The sequence below is a fragment of the Amblyomma mixtum genome, chromosome 7 (genome assembly GCF_055824585.1).
Source record: "Amblyomma mixtum isolate Tamu chromosome 7, ASM5582458v1, whole genome shotgun sequence".
Taxonomy (NCBI): Eukaryota; Metazoa; Arthropoda; class Arachnida; order Ixodida; family Ixodidae; genus Amblyomma; species Amblyomma mixtum.
Genome location: NC_143018.1, coordinates 3,085,511 through 3,110,358, shown reverse-complemented (window position 1 = coordinate 3,110,358; position 24,848 = coordinate 3,085,511). Strand labels below are relative to the sequence as shown.

The following is a 24,848-nucleotide window of genomic DNA, read 5'->3' as shown; positions in this document are numbered from 1 at the left end:
CCGAAGAACCGGCGAGCAGGCGCTACTTTTCTCTACACCCGATAGCGCCGGGGTGTCTGTGGATGACGTCATACCACACGCTGCAACTCACATTCATCACCGCAGCAAGGCCTGCAAGCTCTTGCAACTTGTATGACGTCAATCGCTTACCGCCGTTCGCAGGTGGTCGACCGGCCGCGAAGTTCTAGCTACGGCGCGCTGAGGAGCCGACTTGGTGCCCCATCTGTCGCTCTGGTATGACGTCAGTAGCTACATGAACAACCACGGACCGTGAAGGGTAGGCTGAGGTACCGCGAAGAGGCGACACCTGGCGTAGTATTGCTTTCGCAATAAAAACCGCTTCGGGGGCGCTGCCTCAGCCCGTGATGGCTCACGCAGCGCCGCTGATGCCCACCGTGCCCATCACTTTCTTCTACTCCACGTATAACTCCACGTCTCATCGCGGGTAGGAGCGCAGCTACCTCGCCTCAACTCCTTGCTTGACGCACCAGCCGGCGAAGCACACACCGGGCACTAGCACTTAAGTGGACTTTTCTTTCCTCTTGTTGAGTTTATCGGGTTTCTTTCGCGTGTGCTTTTCTTCTGTCGTGTGTATTAGTGAGCCTTTCCTTTAAAACCTAAATTACTTTTTTTCCAAAACCACCTGGTCTATTCCTCTCACCTTTCCCCGAAAGGTAGAAACGTTCCGTGCAATCTTTCACCTCCTCACAAAATTTGGCATCCGCTACGACAGGACCAGGTTAGACTTTTTTATTAGCTTGCCTGTTAAGCTAATTTAGAGACAGTATGAGCACTTTAGAGTTGGTTGCTTTAGGTGAAAGCATGAGCTTGTGCGATGTCGAGTTGCGAGCGTGGGTGGACGAGTTTCGTAAAGAGACGGAGCGTGAAGCTACGAAGCAGAGATTGGAGTTAGAGGTACGGAATTGAGACGTGAGGCTGCGAAGGAACATTTCAAGTTTTAGCCGCGGAACTTACTTGCAGCTCAAATAAGGGTCATGGAGGGTAGCGCAAATCATTCAAGTTACCTCGGAGAACGAATGTCGCACGGGCCAGCTCCATTAACCTGCACCGCTTCATACCACAGTACAATGAGCACGGGATGACCTCGATGCCTACTTAAGGAGGTTTGAGCATGTGGCCACGGGGCAGGGTTGGCCAAAGGAAAAGTGGGCAACGGCGTTGAGCCTATGCCTTGGCGGCGAAGCACTTAGGGTCTTCGGTCGGCTCTCGCCCGAGGATTCCGTAGACTATGACAAAGCGAAGGTTACCTTGCTGCAGATGTTTAGGTTCACCGCAGAAGGGTACCGAGAAAAGTTTCGCCACAGCAAGCCCCAGGATGGCGAAACGGCCTCGCAGTATGCTGCGCGGTTATTTAACTTCTTTGACCGTTGGGTCGGGATGAGGGGAAAAGGCCTCACCTTTGAGTTTTTTTTTTGTCAAATCCAATCAAGTTTATTTCATAGTTACACTACAGTACATGGTTATGGCGTATATATACATCAGGAGGCCCAAAAGTCGAAACTGCAAATAGGGCTTCCTAAATAGAGCCAGTTCGCGAAATGGTCGTGAGCGAGCAATTCCTGAACAGCTGTCATTCCCGTTTAGCCCTTTTATTACGTGAGCCGGAGGGCAAGACAGTTCAAAAGCTGGCGGAGGCTGCCGATAATTTTCTCGAAGCACAGCGGCAAAATAACTTGGTCTTTAAATAGGCCGGAGCAGACGCTAAGTAAAGCCAAGAACGAGATTTCTGTCCAGAATCTCGCCTTCGATGTTTTCTTTTCGAGAAGACAGGGCACAAGGCGTCGGATTGTCACGAAGCTGAAGCAGTCGTATTGCACCTGGTGCCGCAAGGTAAGATATGATGCCCAGTCATGCAGAGCTGAGAGACCAGGAGACCGTGAGGCGTCCGCATGTTGCATGACACCTCGGTATTCTCGTCCCGATAACTCTGCAGAGGTAGCGCGCATAGAGGGCCAGTTGGGGGCGATGTTCTGCCCTTCCGCCCCTGTGGAGGCTGGTACGCCCGTGGGACACAGCAAAGTGTTGGGCCAGCCTGGTTCGGTATTACGGGATGCAGGCAGCAACAGCATTGTTGTGCGTGAGTCCCTCGTACCGGAAGCTGCACTTACAGGGAAAAAGGCTACGTTATTCTTGGCCAATGGGACCAGTGTAGAAGTTCTGGAAGCGTAGGTGGTGATTTATTCACCGTACTTCTCGGGTAGGCTCATCGCGCGGTGCTTGTCTACACCTCTGTACTACATCATAATAGGCAATGTCCCTGCCGCTAAAGCTCCATTCTCGGTCGACCCGTCAGTTCCAACTGCTCAGGCAGCTTCCCCTGCCATGACGGATTTGGTCGATGTTCCTTCCCTTATGATGGCGGTGAAGGTTTCAGATAGTAGCAAAAGGTCCTCTCATAACGCACTCCACTTGTCACGGCCGGAGTTTCGCCTCAAGCAGGAAGACCCGACCTTAGAGTTCTGTCTCAGGAAGTTGGGGCAAGCATTTCCTGGCAAGGGACAGACCACCCATACCTTTCACATAGATGACGGTGTTCTTTTCCGGACATACCAAGTGTGTCCCGGCCCAGTCTTTGAGCAAGCGGTGGTACCGAAGTGCTTACGCACGCAAGTCCTCATGTTGGCGCATGAGCGTGCATTATCCGGTCGTCAAAGTATACGGAAAACGATAGCTAGGGTACTCAGTGGATTTTATTGGCCCGGTGTATAGGCTGACATCAAGAGATATATCAGGTCATGCGATACGTGCCAACGGACTGTGACGAAGGGAATGGTTAGCAACGTTCCATCCACAACTACGACGAGGATAGGAAACAGCGTCTGTAAAGACACCACGCCTGACCTAGCCTTCTAAAAAAAATCGAGAATATCCAATGGCAAAATACAATGGAAACCTTAGGACCAAATATTTTAGGGGAATCCCCCAAGGCGGAGTAGATTTCTAATAAGGGAGTAATTACTCAATGACGTCCACCCGAGCGCAGCCGTACGGCCACAAAGGAAAGCTATACAGCTTTCACAGAAGCTTCGTAGTTAAAGAAAAATTCGTCCTGGTCCGGGATTCGAACCCGGAACCACCGCTACACCGGAGCAGTCCCTCTACCAATTGAGCTAACCGGGACGGCAAGCTTATGGTAGGGCGAGAGCGAATTGATCTATAACTCGAAGTGGGAACAGTGTTGACCAAATTGAGTAATTGAGTAATTGAGTCATTCAGTAATTGAGTCATTGAGTAATTACTCCCTTATTACAAATCTACTCCACCTTGGGGGATTCCCCTAAAATATTTGGTCAACACTGTTCCCACTTCGAGTTATAGATCAATTCGCTCTCGCCCTACCATAAGCTTGCCGTCCCGGTTAGCTCAATTGGTAGAGCGACTGCTCCGGTGTAGCGGTGGTCCCGGGTTTGAATCCCGGACCAGGACGAATTTTTCTTTAACTACGAAGTTGTGTGAAAGCTGTATAGCTTTCCTTTGTGGCCGTATGGCTGCGCTCGGGTGGACGTCATTGAGTAATTACTAACTTATTACAAATCTAATCCACCTTGGGAGATTCCCCTAAAATATTTGGTCAGCACTGTTCCCACTTCGAGTTATAGATCAATTCGCTCTCGCCCTACCATAAGCTTGCCGTCCCGGTTAGCTCAATTGGTAGAGCGACTGCTCCGGTGTAGCTGTGGTCCCGGGTTTGAATCCCGGACCAGGACGAATTTTTCTTTAACTACGAAGTTTCTGTGAAAGCTATATAGCTTTCCTTTGTGGCCGTATGGCTGCGGTCGGGTGGACGTCATTGAGTAATTACTCCCTTATTACAAATCTACTCCACCTTGGGGGATTCCCCTAAAATATTTGGTTAACACTGTTCCCACTTCGAGTTATAGATCAATTCGCTCTCGCCCTACCATAAGCTTGCCGTCCCGGTTAGCTCAATTGGTAGAGCGACTGCTCCGGTGTAGCGGTGGTCCAGGACGAATTTTTCTTTAACTACGAAGTTTCTGTAAAAGCTGTATAGCTTTCCTTTGTGGCCGTATGGCTGCGCTCGGGTGGACGCCATTGAGTAATTACTCCCTTATTACAAACCGTAGGAAGCGACCACTTCATCCCTAACTTAGAAATAGCCGCAGGAGAAATGAAGCGGTGCCTAGGGACTGCCAAAATTACAGACTGGGAAGCCTTCAGAAACCACAGCAACGAAGTAATAAAACCGATAACCAACATAGAAGAGTGGTGCACGGAGCTTATGATGGTCAGACAAAAATACACGAAGATGATCGCTCGCACCAAACAACACCCAGACGTAGACAGCCACCTTCTTCACCAATGGCAAGAACGAAGAAGCCTTATCAGGAGGCAGCAAAAACACAACAGGAAACTCAAGCTGAAGGTCGCAGAACTGACAAAGAAGGCGTCAGAGCACGCAGACAACATCGCCACGCAAAATTTGTAACAGTTCACGGAAACACTTAGAGGAACTCTAGGCATGGCCCGAACTTGGAATATACTAAGAGCTTTGAAACATCAGCTACGCAATGTATGCAGATGACATAATATGGACCACAGGCTATCTAGCAGCTAAACAAGTGCGCCTACAAAGAGCGATCGACCAAACTGTACAATACGCCAGGGCCAGAGGATTATCGTGCTCAGCAGATAAATCAGAATATATAAGAATAAAAAAGATACACAAAAATGTCACTCCCAAATCACTCTGGAACTGGGAAACCAAGCAATACCTGAGAAAACGGAAGTCAGGGTGCTTGGAATGTGGCTGCAAAACACAGGACGATCTAGCAAAACCATCGCTTCTTAAGAATACAACAGAGCAAGTCGCCAGAACTGTGCGAAGAGTCAGCAGTAATAAGAAGGGGATGAGAGAACAGGACACCCTAAGACTCATAGACAGCCTCGTCACGGGCAGGGTAACGTACAGCCTCCCCTTCCATGAACTAAACAAGCAAGAGACTCTACAAACCGAGACCATACTACGGAAAGTGTACAAAACGGCGCACAAACTTTCAATGTCCACCCAGCCGAAAAACTAATGGCACTGGGACTATCGAACACCTTCGACGAACTACGAGAAGCGCAACGAAGTGCGCAATTAGACTCACTCAAACCAGAACGGAAATACACATATAGGAGAAATTACGGCTAGCTCTAAGCACACAAAGAGACAAGGAACAGATGAATAACGAAGACAGAAACAACATCCGGGTATGACTCATACCCCGACACATGGACCACAATATACACCATGAAAGACGACAAGGCAGAGTCCGAGCACTTAGCAGGGAACTCAGCGACAATCTAAGCGTAGTCTACACGGACGCAGCAAAGTACCGATACCAACGCAACTATCGCCGTTGTAACAGACGAAGGAGGGAAAAATAACCAGCGCAACAATAAACAACCCAAACATAGAATCAGCTGAAGAAGGCACGATTGGTCTGGCAATATCGCACGGCAACGCAACAGGACGCAACTGACTATAGTGACGCACTCCCTCATGTGGGGCAACCCACACTATATTATGTATTGTGCTTTTGTGTCTTCTCGTCGTGTGTAGAATATGATTGGCGATGCTGTCAATCCTTACTTACCGTAAATACATATTGTTTGCATATATGTGTTGCATCTCACAGACAAAAGCAAGACTAATGTATTCGAGTACACTAGCATACCATGTGCAGCATCCACATAACATCCACACAGCTCAAGTAAACTTTGTGCAGACTTCACTGCAGCGCACTTTTAACCATGAAATGCTTTTAGCTCCTGTTGTCGGCAGTGTGGTGACGTCACGCCGAGACCGAGAGCCAACATCCGGGAACTGAATTCCACTCACCCGGGCAATGAAACGAGATCATCCGGGCACTGAAACGAGATCATCCGCGCACTGAAACGAGAGCATCCGGGCACCGTACGAGATTTAACGAGACTCTACGAGAGAGGGCCGTGGGGGGCCGCTTCTGCGCCGTCCCCAAGGATGGCGCTGGGGTCCCACACTCACGCATGTAAAGACCGGCCGCTGGGCCTTCAGCTCATGGCATTTGGCCCTTCGGCAGGCATATGTATACACGATCGCGGAGTATTAGAACGCGCTGCTTATACATACATTCTTGTTAGGCCTGCGTCTCGTCGTGTCCGCGTTCGCTTCTGCATCGTCCTGTATTTCAATGCTGCCACCGTCACAGCTGTTTAAGCTGAGCAATGGAGCCTGATGAAGGGGAGGGAGGAAGCGTCTTGCGGAAAGTGATCGCATTGCGAGTTATATACGCCATAGCCGAAGACTTGTCGCCGCTGCCGACAACGCCATGATTATGCGGCCGCTCCCGAAAGCGACCAGGCCGCCACGGTTCGCGGCTGCCTACCTAAGCCCGCACTATTGCAGGCGGTCGCTTCCACGCAACAAGAAGAGTGTGGTGTGGTGTGGTGAACACTAGACCCATTTCAAGGTTTTGACTGGTACCATCTACAACCAATGTGTTATGCGCGTAAACATTTCATGCTTACTCTACTCTCGATTACGGGAGAGGCAGATTTTTTTAATCTTTCAGGGCCCCTTTAGTGCTCCTTTGTTTTTTCTGGGCCACACTGTAACTGGGAAATATCGCGAATGAGCAGCCCAGCTGAGTCCTCGTAGAGCTCCACATCCGTGATGGCGCAGTGGAGGTTATGGCAGCGGGCGTAGAGCGCCTGAAAACAGAGAATACACTAGCGTCAAGGACATTTCATTCCATTACGGAAGCTGGATCCGCACGCTAGAATAATTTTTTGTCTGACCGCGCAACATAAAGAGAACATTGTTATTGCTATGCCTCCTGGCGTTTCTAGTGGTCCCGTGAATACACCATTTGTTCTGACTTCAAGGAACGGATGCGACGTACGGTTTCTAGCCAGCGGTCGGCGTGCCCATTTCTTCGCATCCGTTGTTCTTCCTATCAGACCGGACCCACGATGGCGCTACCCGAGAGCAGAGTACACATTTCTGCTCACTTTCACTCGATCACTTAATAGTTTATTCAGCGAACACTATGTCGCCAAGCCCAAATGAGGGAATATAACATGACTTAACGGCGTATGCGTGGCGAGGGGTGGAGAGACAGATGCGGCCAATAGGAATAGAAAATTAAAAATTACGTAATCTAAGGTGAATCGTAAGCTTTCCTGATATTTATCTGCCCACCCATCGGGTGGCGCGCGCTGGAGACTAGCACTATCCCATTCTTGATGTCAAGTTTTCCACACCCCGTCTGGGATCAGAGTAACTTGAGTGCCCACCTTGCGTTGGCTGACTAAACTCTGGTAGGTGCTGCTACAACATGCGATGTTGAGGACACAACACTGTAGAAAGATTATTGATATGCACAGAAATAACGCCCACATTCCAGAACATTGTTGGCCCAGAGGGCAACAGTGTAAAATGGGGGCTAGATCATTGACGTATTTCAAGCAATTTTTTTTATCCTGAAAGATGTAGCGCACAGGACGAAGATTATGAGAATGAACATCGCTTATTTTATTTATGCATTTACTTATACTGCAGTTTGAAAGGGGTCCTGTCAGGATGGCCTGTATTACACAAAAGATACACAGCGAGTATTATCACGCCAAAACAAACATTATTAGCACAAACCGAGATACAAGCACACACCAACTATACATCACAGGCTGGATAGGGCAGCCCGACCACTCGTATACCCCGGGCACCAGGTGACGCGGACGAGGACAATTACACAAACATTCTGACAGCATGGCCAAAGTCCTACTATACTGGCTACGCATAAGGGACGCGCCATGAGATGAAGACGCACAACAGGAAGACGAAATACACTAAGGTGAATCTACTCGGGAAACTCAGCCACAACACGTGCACTGTTGCAGACAGCTGGACCTAGGGCCTGCCAAAATAAAAACAAAGTTCAAAGGATAAACAAAGGTATAATTGAGTGGCGAGTGTTCTGTTCAGCTCAGACGCAAAAAGTTCATTGTTATCATCGGCGACCCTTTAAAGTGCTAACGCAGTTGAAATCGAGCAGTACAGCATTTGTTTGGAGCCTACTCCAAATGAAATAGCAGATATACTAAGCTCACGTTACCGGAACTGTCGTTGAAAGCATCGGAAAGGTAAAAGGATAATACCGAAACTTGTATTAACATTCTTATTTTATCCTTTGTGGTTGAAATTTCATCAGCATGCAGTTGAAATCCAGCCGTACTGTTTGTTTGGAGCCTACTCCAGATAAAATAGCCGACATACTAAGCTCACAATTCCGGTACTGTTGTTCAAAGCATAGGAAAAGGTAAAATGATTATATTGAAACTTGAATTGAAACTTGAACCACGAAGGATAAAATATTATATCACCACGAAAGATAGTGTTCAGCCGCCGAGCGACCGAGTGATCAGACAAGGCAAAGTATATGGCTATTATTTATAAAGAGCATAGAGGTTACCACATTACCTTCCGTGGCGTGAAGTCAAAACGCAAAAGTTCTCACTTCGCAATTACCATAAAGGGGTAGAGATTTTAGTAATCATACAGGTTCTCGCCTTGGCGCGATTTCATACACCTGCGCCAATTCTATGGAGTTGACTAACAAGTCAATAACCATAATCGCCAACAGCCGGGCTCTGTTCATTTAAAAGAAAAGCACCTCATGATGATTTTGAAGACTTCGAAAGAGCTTTGATCGGATAAAGACCACGCCACTGCCTCACCCTGAAATTGATAACTTAATGTCGACCGCTATTTCTCCTGCCGCGGCTACACTTTGAAGTAACGCAGTGCAACGGTACGAGGCCAGAGGAAATGAGCGACAAAAGCAGCGCTGGCAAGTAAAGATGGAGGGGCAAATACAGCAGTAGTGTCGTTGCATTTCTTCACATGATACTAGACCAAATCCCCACCAGTAAATGCTGTACAGTATATTTTCTATCCCTTGGAAACCACACTGTTCCCACAACGAGGTGCTCGCATAGTGGTCTTCCCTATGACGACTCTTCCTACTCTTACTGATGTGCCACCAGAGTCCAGTTTCTATCCGGTAGGTATCGTTCGGCTACGCCGTTACAAGCCACGCGATCATTCTTGCCATGGCGAGCTCGCAGGAATGGACAAGCAGAAGGCGGCTGCCACCAGAACATCCTAGAGCGCGGCTTTCAGCGCAATACACCACCTGCCAGCGGAGGCATGCGGCGAGTGAAGACCTGCGGTCAAGTTTCGCTGGGTGTCATCCCGGCCACGGCGGTCGAATTTCACTGGAGGCAAAATTAGAGGCCCGTGTGCTGTTCGGTGTCAGTGCACGTTAATGAACCCCATGTGGTGCAATTTTCTGGAGCCCTTCACTCCGACGTCCCTCAAAGCATGAGTCGCTTTCGGATGATATGGAGGACCTCTAATCGTGATCTATGTCAGTGGGATAGCACATGACCTATTCTAGTGTCCAACGACGATCAGCCTGCTCTTTCGTCTACCAGCCTTTGGGAGGTGACAGGATTCTTTCAGTGGCAGCCGCCTCCTGATCTATTCTCTCGTCACCAGTTATCTCTCACCCTACCTCGCTCCATTTTGCCGCCTGCCAACCATGGCTGGTGGCGGGTCACATCTGGCTCTTCCGTACAACACGCGTGTACCATGATTTGCCTTTTCCCTCCTTCAAAAAAAGTCGCTGCGTTGGCTCAGTGGTTATGGCACTCGGCTCCTGACCCGAAAGACTCGGGTGTCATCCCGGCCGCGGCGGTCGAATTTCACTGGAGGCGATTTTAGAGGCCCGTGCGCTGTGTGATGCCAGTGCACGTTAATGAACCCCAGTTGGTGCAACTTTCTGGAGCTCTTCATACCGACGTCGCTCACAGCTTGAGTCGCTTTGGGACGCCAAAGTCCATAGACCAAATCCTTTTTTAATGTTCTCAGTAATTTCCGTACACGGTCCTGTGCTCATTCCACAATTAGACTCGAGCTCTTTATACCCCAAGTAACAGCCCTACGCATGGGTGCTAGAACTGTTGTCATGATTTCCAGATATGTACATCTTTGAGCTTTCACGTATTTCTCCACGAGAGAAGCGATCTTGAAAACTAAAGAATGCGTTGCCTTCCAACAACAGCTAAAGCATCTCTCTCGAATGTTCGTTGAGACACCCCTTCACTTAGGCATTTTGCCACTGCGCCCACTCTCTCAAAACCATCTAAGAATACTGTATTGCATTGTATTGGGTTCTGTGGTGCATAAGCAACTCGGGACCATCATGCGCCAAACACGTTGTATAATTTCTTTCAAAAAAATTGTGTGCCCTCAGCAACAGTCCGCACTTCCTTCAACATGGCGTGTTTTGGTGCTCAACTATGCACTTCGGAGGCTGATTTCGCTCCTTGTTCATATGCAGCACTCGGAAGCCTAGCCGTTCATATAATATTGGTACAGCTCAGAAGTGGACGAAGAAGAAGTGCTCCGCCATCTCGCTTGTGACGAGGAAGAAGAAGTGCTTCGCCTGCTTGCTGGTGACCGTTCGGCAGACTGGAACAGTTCTTGTGTACCTAACGGTGTGCCGTGTAATATTCGTGACAAATCTGGTGGAGGTGCTGGGTACGCTTCCAGACCCGCGTAGGCTACCGACCAATACGGATCTCAGCCCAGTTCACCAGCGCCGCGGCCGCCGCCTCCGTGGAGCGTCCCCTGAATTCGGACTCCTTCCGGCTGCAACCAGGGCAACGCAACCCCGGTCTTCGGAGGCACCAGCTGCCATGGCAACTGAGACCACGCTCCCGGCGCACATCCTCTGTCAACAGCCGCGAACACCCCCGTCGTTTCATGGCGACGTGTTCGAGGACGCCGAGGATTGGCTCGAGATCTTCGAACGTGTTGCCCGTTACAACGGCCGGAGCGATGACCGTAAGCTCCACAATGTTTTTTGCGCTTGAAGAGTCGGCTCGGACATGGTTCGAAAACCATGAAGCTTCGTTTACGTCCTGGGAAGCTTTCTGCCGCAATCTAGAGGCCACTTTTCCGGATGCAGACCGTCGAGAGCGAGCAGAAGCTGCGTTACACTCGCACAAACAGCGCCACAATGAGAGTGTACGCATGTACTACGAGGACATGACCCGCCATTTTAAGCGCGCGGATCCCAACATGACGGAAGACAAGAAGCTTCGCCACCTCATGCGGGGTGTCAAGCAAGAGCTCTTCGCAGGACTCGTGCGCTGCCCACCAAGCACTGTGGCAGAGTTCCTCACCGAGGCGGGCACTATGGAGAAGACGCTGGAACAGCGAGCCCGCCAGTACAATCGCGACGTCAACATCTTCGGGCCTGATCCCATCTCCATGCCTCCCGGTATCGACGCGGCTTTCTACGCGAGCGGTCCGATCTGTCGTCAGAGAGGAACTGCAGGCCTTCCGTACGCCGTCCGAGATGTCATCTTTCACGCCACTGAGCTAAGTCGTCCGAGACGAGGTGCGCCTGGCAGCACAACAGCACCAGATTTCCGAGGTTCCTCGCCAGCATGATGCAAGGCCCATGTATGCGTCCGTCCTGCGCCAGGCCCCTGGGTACGACGTCACTGCCGCGACTGCAGTGCTCTCGCCGAGCTCCCCTCGTGGTGACGGTCCGCCAGCCTACCAGCGACCGCGAAAGAGTGAAGTGTGGCGTGCCCCGGATCGTCGGCCCCTCTGCTATCACTGTGGCGAGGCGGGTCACCTCTACAGGGCGTGCCCATACCGCCGCGTGGGCCTGCGTGGTTTCGCGCCGGATGACCCGTGCCCTCAGAACGGCGAACGACCGCAGGAGATAGCATTCCATCTGTCGTCGCGTCAGAGCCACATCACGTCAGGCCACCAGGAGGCTCGATCACCGTCGCCGAGACGCTACCGTTCTCCAAGCCCCCGTCAAGCCGCAGGCCACTCCGGTCGCCGTTCTCCCAGTCCACGCCAGGAAAACTGATTCCAGCGGCCTCTGGAGGCAAGGTCGCTGATGCTGGGACTTGTGAAGATCCTCCTGCGCCACTACCAGGCGACGATGTTTCTCCGGGAGCGAGTAGCGTCAGCATCCGACGCGCTACCTCCAAATTGTGCGTCAAAATTGACGGAATCGACGTTACCGCTTTGCTGGATACTGGTGCCGACTATTCTGTCATGTGCCAGGCCCTTGCCTTACAACTGAAGAAAGTATTGACAGGGTGGTCGGGGCCTAGCATTCGCACTGCTGGGGGTCACCTGATTATCCCCGCCGGCAGGTGCACAGCTCGTGTCGATATCCGTGGTTTTGTGTACGTCGGCGAATTTGTAGTCCTCCGTGAGTGTTCGAGGGACTTGATCCTCGGTCTCGACTTTCTCCACACAAACGGTGCTGTCATTGACCTGCACGAAGCACGGGTCATTTTCTCGACTGAACGGGCCGTGGCGCGCACTGACACAGACGATTCACGCTTCACTGTTCTGCGACTTGTTGACGACGACGTAATGGTGCCACCCCGGTGCAGTGTGCTAGTTATCGTAAGGAATGATTTATTCCACGACTACGAAGGCGTCGCTGATAGCCACGTACCCCTGCTGCTTGAGAAGGGAGTAGTCGTCGCTCGCGGGCTCGTCCAACTACAAGACGGTTGTGCTAGTGTGCTCCTTACAAATTTTGCAAACGAGTTGCAGCACCTCGCCAAGGGCACGGCTGTAGCCTTCCTGCATTACTTAGTCGTGGTGCCTTAAGTGTGCGCACTGGAGACACGCCCTCAAGACCAGGCTCCACCATGTCCTGTCCTTCCGTCCGTCAGAATCAATCCGGATTTGGCGCCTGAGCTGAAGGCTCTTCTCTCGGCGCTTCTAACCGACTTCGCGGGTTGTTTTGCCACGGACTCCAAAGTCGGTCGTACGCCTGTCGCAAAGCATCACATCATCACCGACGAGACTGCACCACCCGTATGCCAGCGCCCATACCGCGTTTCTTCGACGGAACGCGAAGCCATTCAAAGGCAAGTGGACGAAATGCTCGCCGACGATGTCATTCAACCGTCGACAAGCCCATGGGCTTCACCGGTGGTCCTCGTGAAAAAGAAAGACAACACGTTGAGATTTTGTGTCGATTACCACAAACTGAACGACGTGACTAAAAAGGACGTTTACCCGCTCCCCAGGATTGATGATGCACTCGACAGACTACGTGAGCCAGGTTCTTTTCCTCCTTAGATCTCAAAAGCGGCTACTGGCAGATAGAGGGGGACGAGCGAGACCGCGAGAAAACTGCTTTTGTGACGCTTGATGGTCTATACGAATTTAAGGTGCTCCCGTTTGGACTGTGCTCAGCGCCGGTAACTTTCCAGCGCATGATGGACACTGTCTTGTCTGGGCTCAAGTGGCAGACGTGCCTCGTATACCTGGACGATGTAGTCATTTTCTCGCCTACCTTCGAACAACACTTAGAGCGGCTGCGCAGAGTGCTCCGGGCGCTCCAATGTGCGCAACTTACGATCAAGCCTGAGAAATACTATCTCGGTTTTGAGGAGCTTCGTTTCCTCGGCCATGTTGTCAGCGCGCGCGGTGTTCCCCCAGATCCCGACAAGACCGCTGCTGTCTCCAGTTTCCCGCGTCCCACTGACAAAAAGACTCTTCGGCGTTTTTTTGGGACTGTGCTCTTACTATCGACGATTTGTCCACGATTTCACCAGAATAGCTGAACCCTTAACAGCGCTGACCAGAGACGACACACCCTTCTTGTGGGGAAGCGACGAAGAGGATGCTTTCGTGGAGCTCCGCCACCGCCTGCAACGTCCACCGATATTCGCCCATCTCGATGACGCCGCAGCAACCGACATACACACTGATGCTAGCAACGTAGGCCTTGAGGCGGTCCTGATACAGTGGCAGGATGGCGCCGAACGAGTCATCGCTTACGCAAGCCGTACACTTTCGCGCTCGGAATGCAACTATTCAACAACTGAGAAAGAATGTCTTGCGGTAATCTGGGCCATCAGTAAGTTCCGCCCATACCTATACGGAAGACCCTTTCGCGTTGTCAGCGATCACCACTTGTTATGCTGGCTGGCCAGCCTAAAAGATTCATCTGGGCGGTTGGCGAGGTGGAGCCTCCGTTTGCAGGTGTACGACGTAATGGTCGTGTACAAGTCGGGGCGGAAGCACCAAGATGCGGATTGTGTATCACCCGCGCCTGTGGACCTGGCTTCCGCGGAAATCACTGAAGACTTCTGTTTCCTTGGTGCTGTTAGCGCAACCGATATGGCGCAGCTTCAAAGGGAGGACCCAGAGTTAGCGCCGCTCATCGCGTACCTGGAAGGCTGCGATGGTCCCCGCGTTCCTCGTGTTTTTCTTCGTGGGCTCAAATCTTTCACTCTGCAGAACAGCTTCCTCTACAAGCGCAACTTTGAGAGCAACACCGCAACATTTCTGCTCGTAGTCCCGTTCCAGTTGCGACCTGATATCTTGAGCGCTTGCCACGACGAACCATCTGCCGGCCACCTGGGGGTCACTCGTACCTTAGCGAGGATTCGGCAGAGGTACTACTGGCCCAGATTACTTCCCTATTGAAAAATCCGGTATCGCGGCAAACCGGATTTTACCGGAACATATCGGTTTCATACCAGTCCGGTATCACTCTCATACCGGCGAGACCCGTCCGGTTTGATGGCTATACCGGTTCATACCGGTCCGGTATCGATCCCAAACCGGACAGACCGCCCCGGTACGGAGCTCATACCGGACAGTGCATTCCCGGTTCGAAGCTCAAACCGGACAGACCAGTCCGGTACGGAGCTGAAACCGGACAGACTAGTCCGGTACGGAGCTCAAACCGGACATACCAGCCTGTATTCAGAGCGATATGTGCTGCGGTTGTGGTGCTTGGTCTGCAGATTGACTGTTGTACGCCAGCAGATATTTTTTAGGGGAACGGGGGGAGGGGGGTCAGCGTGCGCATAAGTGCGATAATCAACACATGCACGGTTTTGTTGAAAGGGCTAGGAAAAGAAAAGTGCTAAGCGTGAGCTTCGCAGTGGCAAAACATGCAGCTTGTGCATGAAAGGCGGGGGTGCATGAATGGGAATAGCGGGCAACCGCCATGTTGGCTTCCCGTGCAGCACTCTGACAAAGCCCGGGCGGCTGTGTGCGGGCAAACAGCTAGTATATATCCGCCAGCAGCCTTGGTAAGCCCTGCGCAGATTACTCTGGATTTCACAGTGCAGAACTTCACGACTGGCTGATAAACATGGCGAGCCTCCGGTGACTGCGCCAGAGGCTCCAAAAGGTTTGTTACTGTCGCGTTCATTGCAGCAACTTTCTTAATGTTCGCTAGCGGCAGTCTGTAGCGACGCATCGATGAAGAAAGAACATTCTTGGTTTTCGTGCAGGAATTCTTTGCACTTCTTCTTCGTCAAGTGATTGCCCATTGATAACGCAACTTGTCCAGGCGCCATCGCGAGCGGCCCCAACCTTCACTCTATCAGGAAGACATACTAATCACAAATCGCCCAGAACATTTCTATTGACGAAGAAAAGGTTAATTCAACGGAGCCGGCAGCTTGGGGTGTTCCCTTAAGGGCGGCGCTTCGTGCTAGCGAAAAGATACAGCGCTCGAGAGAACAAAATAAAAACAAAAACCACCTGTAGAAACCTTACACGAGTAACCCGTCTTGGCGCAATTTTTTTTAAAGATTTTTTCTTTTTTGTCTCATCTCCGCCTTCTCTGCTTTTCCTGGGTCCGAGTCGGTCGCAACCAAAAACCTGCTCATCGGTGGTTTTTCTGTCGGCCTTTGTTCCTTCCCCTTGGGCTCCTCTGTGTCTGTCCTACCCCTCCCAGTGCCGTTCCCCGAAACGGCGCGGAGGCGCTCACTCTACAACCCACGACCGAACATTTTTTTTAAGCCGCCCTCCCGACCACGCTCCCTGAGAGGCTTCCATGAATTGGCGAGGAGGTTCCGATTGTGCTTGTTCACCGTGCCAGGTCGCTAGAAGTACTCCCCCGCCTTTCCTGCGTTTGTTTGGAACAGGGTTTTTTTCTCTCCTGGGGTTGGGTTGAGTGTCAAGGGATGAAGGTAGCTGCGAAAACACGCTGGCACTCGCTAGTCCTCGTTGAATTTGTGTTATACAGTTTTTTGCGTCTTTCCTCGTGTTGCTTGATCAATCCACGATCGAAAATGACATCGCCTTCCATGCATACGTCCAGTGCAAGTATGGTGGAACCCTGTCGTCCTTGTCTCAGTGTTGAATAACTTCGCTCCGAAAGACGCGAGTGGTGAACATTTGACCGGTGGAGGCCACGGCGGTGAAGGCGGATTTTATGACGGCGACGTCGTGCTGCTAGGACGTAAGTACGCATTTTAAATCACTCTTCTTTAAGTACTGCCTCCGTCTCGGTTATATGCTCAGCGTCAACAGAAACGTTCTAACTGACCAGGGTCTTTTTAACTAAAACTTTGTAGATTGCACAGCGTACAGGGATGAAATAGAGCAAAAGTTTCTTTCAGTTACATACCGAAATTGCTTGTCCTTCATGATAACACGAATAAGCTAAGTTTTATAGTTTGTATTCTTTCTTTACAGAGGCATATGGTGTATACGTGCGAGAGCATTCATCGATAAGCGTCCTGAGGTGGAGCGGCTCAAGACTGTGAATAAACATCACGCATCGCATCGATGCTGCGGAGTGTGTCGTAAATAATGGAGGATGACCATGCAAGCATCGCAATCGTCCGAGCAACCTGTTTACTCACCAACAATGTTACGACGCAGATTTGCAATACATTATTGATTCAAATATGGAAGGCGTGAGGTGCATTGACGATACTGAGCATTGCCAATGCTCAGGGCCTGGCGTCTTGAGACGCCTGGCTTGTCTGTGGCTTGTCTGGGCCCACGAGGGCCCGCAATTCAGAGCCCCATTTGTGCTACTGGGGTATGCATTTGTAATTATTGCATACAGGTCCACCTCGGGAATGGAATTTTTATTCCTTCGGTAACGTGGGCAGCAGTTATGGTGGCACCCAAAGATTCGCGTTTCTGCAAGGACGCAGCCTTTGACGACTCCACAACTCCTGGAAAGGAGCGCTACAGGGGAAGCTTGCCATCGGAACCTGAAGAAGCCTCCACAGTGGGCAGAAAGCCAATGACCTCTGAAAAGCTACAAGCCGTTGGCCGTAAGTTGCATGTCACAGTGCTCAATGCATTGTGTTGTGTGTCAGTGCGCAATTAAATGATAAGCTGGGGGCATTATGTACTCCCAATCATATTTTCATTTGTGCAGGTGCTTTTGACTATTTCATTGGCCAGCACCCTGTAGAGACCCCAGCACCGGTAGATCGTCGCAAAGAGTTAAATTATTATAAATTATTTCCTCAGTGAGCAGGTTCAAGACATGCGAAAAAAATAAACATCTTTTGGAGTAGGTAGTAGGTTTATTTGGCCATATTATATACAATATGCCCTCGAGGTGAGGCTAAAGGAGGTAGACCAAGCATGCCTCCTGACAAGGCCTACACCCCGATCACACATCATGGAAACGGGGGCCGAATGGACAAGAGATAAAAAAACAATGAGCAAACATGATCACAATAGAAAATAGTTAATGATAGACAATAATAAATATCAATTAACAAGAAACAAAACATTTCATAATATGCACATTTAAAAAAAAAGCAGAACACAAACACACACTAAAAAAAACAACTAAGTATACAGAATTAGCTGAAATTTAACCGGGCGAGAAAAGAATCGTCAGTTTTTACTTGAATACAGACACACTATAGTTTTTGATGCATTTTAATATTCACCAAGCTACCAATACTTGGTAAAAGCTGAGAGCAAAGAACACAATTGCACATCGACTGCAATACGAGTCGCTGATAATCGCAGATTACCAGTTTCTGAGGCTCTGTATATTGCAGCATTTAGCATGTACACTTATGGCCCCAGTTTTTAGGCAGATTTAGTCCAAGTGGGATATATTTGAAGCATGTTATTCCTGCCTTTGTCCTGTGATACAGGGCCCTCCTGTATAATACGGGCCTAGCCTGTAGAATACAGGACTGTCCTGTATGCCGGTATGAATTTTAAACCGGAACCGCATACCGGGTTATTGTACAGGATTTGCGATACCGGATTACCGGAGTATCCTCTGCAAAACAGGAGAGTCCTGTCTTATACAGGACTGTCCTGTTTTATACAGGATATTCCGGTAATCCGGTATCGCAAATCCTGTACAATAACCCGGTATGCGGTTCCGGTTTAAAATTCATGCCGGATTTTTCAGTAGGGTTCCATCAGTGCGTACATACGTCACAACCTGTCGCGACTGCCAGCGCCGTAAGTCTCCTCCCTTCAAACCCGCAGTATTTCTTCATCCCATAGCGCCTCCGAAGACTCCTTTTTAACAAGTGGGAATGGACCTACTCGACCCTTTCCCGAAATCATCCACTGGAAAACGATGGATTGCTGTCGCGACCGATTATTTGACGCGGTACGCTGAGAGAACGGCGCTTGCAAACGGAACTGCTTCACTTCACTTCACTTCACTTTAATACCTTAAAGACCCTCGTTAGAGGGTATTACATAAGGGGTGGGGCACACAGAAATGAAAAACAGAATGACTAACAAATAAGTTGAAAGTTATACAAATATAAGATTATCACTGAGCAAGTACACGCGTGATTTCTTCGATGAACAATTTTGGCATGTGATAGCAGCAAGTTCTCGGGGAAGGCCGTTCCAGTCGTTCGCGGTCCGGGGGAAGAATGATGAAGAAAATGTAGTGGTGCGGGCGCGAGGTCGTGACACTTGCTGCTGATGGCCGGTGCGGAGGGAGATGCGTGGTGGTGGTGCGCAGATGTAGGGTTCCTGTCGTAGCTCAGAGTAAAAAAAAACTTGTGAAACAAACATAAACTAGCAATGCAGCGGCGATGAGCAAGGGTAGGTAGACTGGACTGTGATTTGAGGGATGATATGCTGATATCAAAAGAATACGATGAATGAATGAATCTAGTTGCTCGGTTTTGAACTGCTTCAATTGAATTACAGAGATATGCTTGCTTTGGAGACCAGATGGGAGATGCGTATTCTAATTTTGATCTGACTAATGATTTGTATGCGAGGAGCTTGACATGCTGAGGTGCAGAGCGTAGGTGACGCTTTAAGAATCCTAGTGTTCTGTTGGCGGATGATATGATGTTTGAAATATGCGTAATCCATGTAAGATCATGACAAATATGGACACCAAGGTATTTGTATGATTGGACAAGATCGAGAGGAACGTTAGATATGCTGTGTTGGAACAGAAGAGGGTAACGGCGACGATGGAACGACATATGTTTGCATTTACTTGTGTTAAGTGTCATTAGCCATTCACTGCACCAGTCTTGCACATGAGAAATTATTTTGAAGGGATTGTTGGTCGAAGGTGTTAGTGACTGTTCTTTAAATAACACAATCATCAGCAAACATGCGAATATGGCAATCTAATTTCTCAGGTAGGTCGTTAATATAAATTAGAAACAAGAGTGGCCCAAGGACGGATCCTTGGGGCACGCCTGAGGAGACTGGTAGGAGGTCAGACATTTGGTTATTGACAACGACTGATTGGAAGCGGTGAGTTAAGAATTCTTTTATCCATGCTAGTATGTCGGGATGCAAGTTTAGGTGAGAGAGTTTCAGAAATAAGTGGTTATGAGGTACCTTGTCAAATGCTTTAGCGAAGTCGAGAAAAATTGCGTCAGTTTGGAGGTTAGCATCAAGGTTGGCATGCAAGTCATGAACGAAAAGTGCTAGTTGACTTTCACATGAGTATCCTTTGCAAAATCCGTGCTGCGATGAGTGAAAAAAATTATTTGAATCCAGAAAGTGCATTGTTAAAGAATAAATGACGTGTTCCATGAGTTTACATGGTATGCTGGTGAGTGATATGGGTCGGTAATTAAGTGGTGAATCTTTGTTACCCGACTTGTGAACCGGAACGACCTTCCCCACTTTCCAGTCATGGGGTATGACACCTGTAGAAAGAGACTGTGAGAACAGCAGGCATAAAAATTTGGCAGAAGTATGGTTAACGTTTTTTAGTACCTTGGTGTTGATTTCGTCAAAGCCGGCAGATGATGACAGTTTTAGTTTATCTATGAGACATGATATGCCGGCTTTCGAAGTAGCTACGTTTTTTGTACACAACATCGTTCTGCGTCATGGCGCTACGGCGGTTATCATTACTGACCGTGGAGCTGCTTTCACGGCCCGCTTGACTCGGCAGTCCTAGATCTGACCCACACCAGCCATACGCGTACAACAGCGTACCACCCACAGACAAATGGTTTGGTGGAGCGCCTTAACAGAACCCTGGCCGCCATGCTCTCCATGTATGTGGATGTGGAGCATAAAACATGGGACCAAATTCTCCCATACGCAACGCTCGCTTACAATACGGCCCCGCAGGAGACAACGCGGCTCACGCCCTTCCAGCTTGTCTTCAGTCGTCCAGTTATTACTTCTTTGGGTGCAATGTTGCCAGTCGACCCTCGGTGTGACCTAGAGCCAGATCTTGACGTCGCCACTTTCGTTCAGCGGGCTGAAGAAGCACGACAACTGGCCAGGCAGCGAATACACCGTCAACAGCACGTCGACGCTGACCGCTACAATCTCGGACGGCGATCTGTTACGTACGAACCAGGCGACCATGTGTGGGTTTGGACACCAGTTCGTCGCCGTGGGTTGTCCGAAAAATTACTGCGCCGATACTTCGGACCTTACCGAGTTCTCCGCCGCATTAGCGACGTGACGTACGAAGTTTCACCGGCAACCCCAGGCCGCCCATCGCGCTGACCACCGCATCCGGATGTTGTGCACGTCGTTCGTATGAAGCCGTAAAACGACCGTCCTGCTGATTTTACTTGACGCTGAGTGCCGCTGGTTCTGTGTCGTGATAGCTGTGGATTAACTTTCCGTGTCCAATCCATTTTCCCCTCTGTGAAAGCGGCCCGCATCGAGGCGATGCTGCAGAGGAGGGAGCAATAATACAGCTCAGAAGTGGACGAAGAAGACGTGCTCCGCCATCTCGCTTGTGACGAGGAAGAAGAAGTGCATCGCCTGCTTGCTGGTGACCGCTCAGCAGACTGGAACAGTTCTGTATCTAACGGTGTGCCGTGTAATATTCGTGACAATACATAGCGAATTCTGAAGATTCTCAACCTTCTCAGGCCTGAGAAAATGGATGAGGTGCATCACGAAATGTGTCAAAGCACTGGGTAGGAATTTTTAGGATTTATAGTTTTTGTGATAAACTATAGTTTAAGATCGCAACTTCTTCCAAGAAACTAAAAACGGATGAAACATCTACAAGTGGAGTGTCTCCTAAATGTAAATTGGGGTGAGAAGTGGAGTTGGTGTCTCAAGAAGCGCTGCGGGGAAGAATATTGAAAAATATTTGTTAGGAGGTGGTCTTCCCAACCGTGCACGCTGACATGAGTTGTTTCCTCTAATTAATCCCTCCGCAATATTGCACCAATCTCAAATTCGTTTCAACCACCAGTTTCACTCGATACACCTCAGGGCGGACCACCTTCACAAGTCTCGTAGCACATCAACGGGGGACATCATTCTAGGAAATCTAAAAAACACTAGCAGATCAATGATCTACGTTTGCCGCGCAGTACAGAGCCGTGAATTTAACGATGCGTGTGGAAGTGATCGACTAGCGTAGAGCAGAGTAGGGGCCTGACAGCGGACTCGTACAACCAATACATAGCTTCAGCTCACCGCCATCTTTTCCTGAATTTTGCTTTCCCGTGTAAGCCTAAGGCCGGTCGGGGATTGTACGACTTAGCGCCACTAGGTGCGGCCAAACCACCGTTCGTTAACATGGGGAGAAGGGCCTTCGAAATTCAGCAGCATGCAGGAATACAGTAATTGGCCCAGTCCACTTCCGAATGACCAGGAGGCTTAACAATACAGTACGCACTACAAGCTGCTGGGAACTGCAGCTACTGACCAAGCAGTTCGTTCAACATGGCGTGTTTAAATGCTCAACTATGCTCTGCGCAGGAGGCTTTGGCTCCTCGCTCAAAACTTCTTTTCATATTCAGCACTCGGAAGCCTAGCCGCTCAGATTATATGGGAAATTTTGAAGGTTTTCCGCGAATCGCAGGACACATGCATTTTGTTGTGCAAATGCATTCCTAAAATCGAGGCAGCTACTTTCCTCACTAAAGTGCGATGTGCAAATTAGCCAGTATTTAGTAAGCAACCAAGAAGGCTAAATGATATAAGCTCTGCGATTAGTCGGCGGCTGGAGACCGCACTTGTGGAGGTAAAAGTTAAATTTTTGTTCTTTCATCTTCACAAGTGCATTCTCCAGCCGCTGTCTGACAGCAGAGCTATAAGCTTCGTTTTAGGAGCACGTGATCGGAAGACTTTTGTCCCTGACTGTACGTTGGCTAGTAACCATGCAACTAATTAAAGGGATCGCACAGTGATTCTCCAAGTAAGTTGGCTGAGTTTAGTTAATTGCTTAATTACCCAATTAGCCTGATTAACCTTTCTAGTCAGGCCAGATAAATAAAACCGAGTAGGAAATTAGTCGAGCTCGGGAATCGAACCCCGGTCTCCGGAGTGGGAGACGAGCACGCTACCACTAAAAAAAAGAAAAAAAAACTCCGCCATGCCAGCTCGATGGTTTGCAATGCACAAAGGCGTGTCTAATGAATGCGCTACCACTAAAAAAGAAGAAAAAAAAAACTCCGCCATGCTAGCTCGTTGGTTTGCAATGAACAAAGGCGCGTCTAATGAATGCGGTTTCTTCGTTCACTCCCATCATGCTCCCTTCCAGTTACGGCGATGTTCTGGTGTCCACCGAGACATGCGAAAGAAGTGAATTTCCTTCCCTCAAAAACCAATTTACCGACGAGCAAGGCGTACAGCCAAATGGGCGATGGCGTTCTGCGGATTCTCTAGCAGCGTTGCAAGACGCTGTCGCGTTCCAGGCGAAGCTTAAGATCTTAACCACGCATCAGTGACGCAAGCAGCAACACCGTGCTTAAGGCTTCCGCCTCACCGCACTTTAGGTCAACAAAGTACCCCCGGAATTTTTTTTTTGCTAGCTGCTTTTCTTTGTTTTATTGTTATTTCTGTATTTTGTCATGTATTTTTATTTCCCTATTTTTTCTGTAGTTGTCATTTTTACTTTTAATTTGTTTATAATTCAGTTCATATTTTTTTGTTTCAGTTTTTCATTACTGAGAAATTAGTGACGGTTAATTGTAGACTAATTTGTGAAGGTTAATGGTGTGAGCACTTTGTTCATGCGCGCTTCGGGCACATCCTGCGGAAGCCACTCATGAGCCAAGGAAGGACTATTTAGCCAATTTAGCAAATGTTTTCATTGTTATGTGGCTAGTGTTGGAATGGCTTTGGACGTGTCTTGTCGGAAGAACGTCACTGATAAGCCAAGAATGCATTCGCATTAAAATGACTGCATGAAACTTATCCTTCCTGTGAACCATTCACAACGAATATGCATTTATCAGATGCTGCTCGAACGCCCGTATCCCTACGTTTTCTCGACAGCAACGTTACTTATGTTTAGTCTATATACGACAATAGATATGCATTACTACAATGGTTCTGGCTTTATGTGCATCAAGCGGACATAGATAGCGAGCAGCTACGCTATTTAAACTCGGGCATGCAATTACGCTTCCATGCTCAATGACAATTGCGCTTACGTATGAGACGCTATGTCAGAATGGGACTCACGAAGATAGGACATATCTGCAATGCTGGACGAAGACATGAAGAAAGATATTCTGCCAAAGTTTTCTTCAGACCCCCAGGCAAATGTTCATATTGTGTATGCTGGAGCTGAGTATAAAACGCTTGAGTGCGGAGAATACTGAAGAAATAACTTCTTTATCTCGTACACATGCAACAAATGCTTAAGAACCACTACTTTCAAAGTCGAAAGACTTTGCGCTCTGGATTCTCGTCAAAACGGTAGAAGACCCTGGGTTTCTTAACTAAATACTGCTGACCGACGAAGCTAACTTCTCGGGTAATCCACAAGTGAAGACTGAACTCTTTTCGAGCGACGAAAACTCCCCGCTGGGATTTGCAGGCACACGAGCGGTATTAGAGGCCGTTCCACGTACTTGGTAACAGGCGAACGATACGTCAGCAGCGCATTTCCAGGAATTTTCTTTAGAAAATCCCGTGGCTTGTATCTGCGATATCCGTTATCACGCACAACACGAGGAACCTTTTCCCGTAGCAGCGGATAGGCGACATGGGCCCAGTGCTTGGCCTTGGCAGTCGCCAGATTGAAGTCCTCTGCATTGCTTCATTTTCGGGTGCACATCACAGAAAAGCAACCCATAGTATTTGAAATCAGTCCATCTAAAATTCAATTCATTAGAGAGGTCAATAACAGCTCCGGAAAAGTAATTTGGGAAATTAAAGAAAAATCATTTTTACTGCTTTCTCAGCCAGCTTTTAGTATTCTTGACATTATTTTCTCAGGCCACAATAACCTACTGCGGTTTAATTACTTGGCATTTTCTTACACGCCAATATTCAAAAGGAGGCGTTTCTCGAGGATCCTATTTTCTAATGATGCCTCCGTGAAGAGATCAGCAGCTGCACTAAAAATTGATGTATGCGCTGAAGGGAAGGGTGATATAATGTATGCAGAACTTGCGCACCAGCTCATAATTGTGCACACATGTCAGCCGCTGGGGTTTGCATGTCAGACAGCTTATACCATAACAAGGAGAAACCTGCTCAATAAAGTTTTTTGTACTTTGTTTTAGTTTTCAGCTGCCACTGCCACCACTGGCGGTGCAGGGTAGCTCACACCGTC

The 24,848-nt window shown here is 49.1% G+C and overlaps 1 long non-coding RNA gene across 1 annotated transcript in view; it reads right to left on the bottom strand.

Annotated features, from left to right (window-relative positions):
- Positions 1-6,561: 6,561 nt before the first annotated feature.
- LOC149334809 (uncharacterized) overlaps positions 6,562-24,848 on the bottom strand; it is a 28,450-nt gene continuing 10,163 nt past the window's right edge. Inside the window, exon 3 of the long non-coding RNA XR_016284455.1 lies at positions 6,562-6,717. This is a non-coding gene — a long non-coding RNA (uncharacterized LOC149334809). The remainder of the gene's footprint in view (positions 6,718-24,848) is intronic.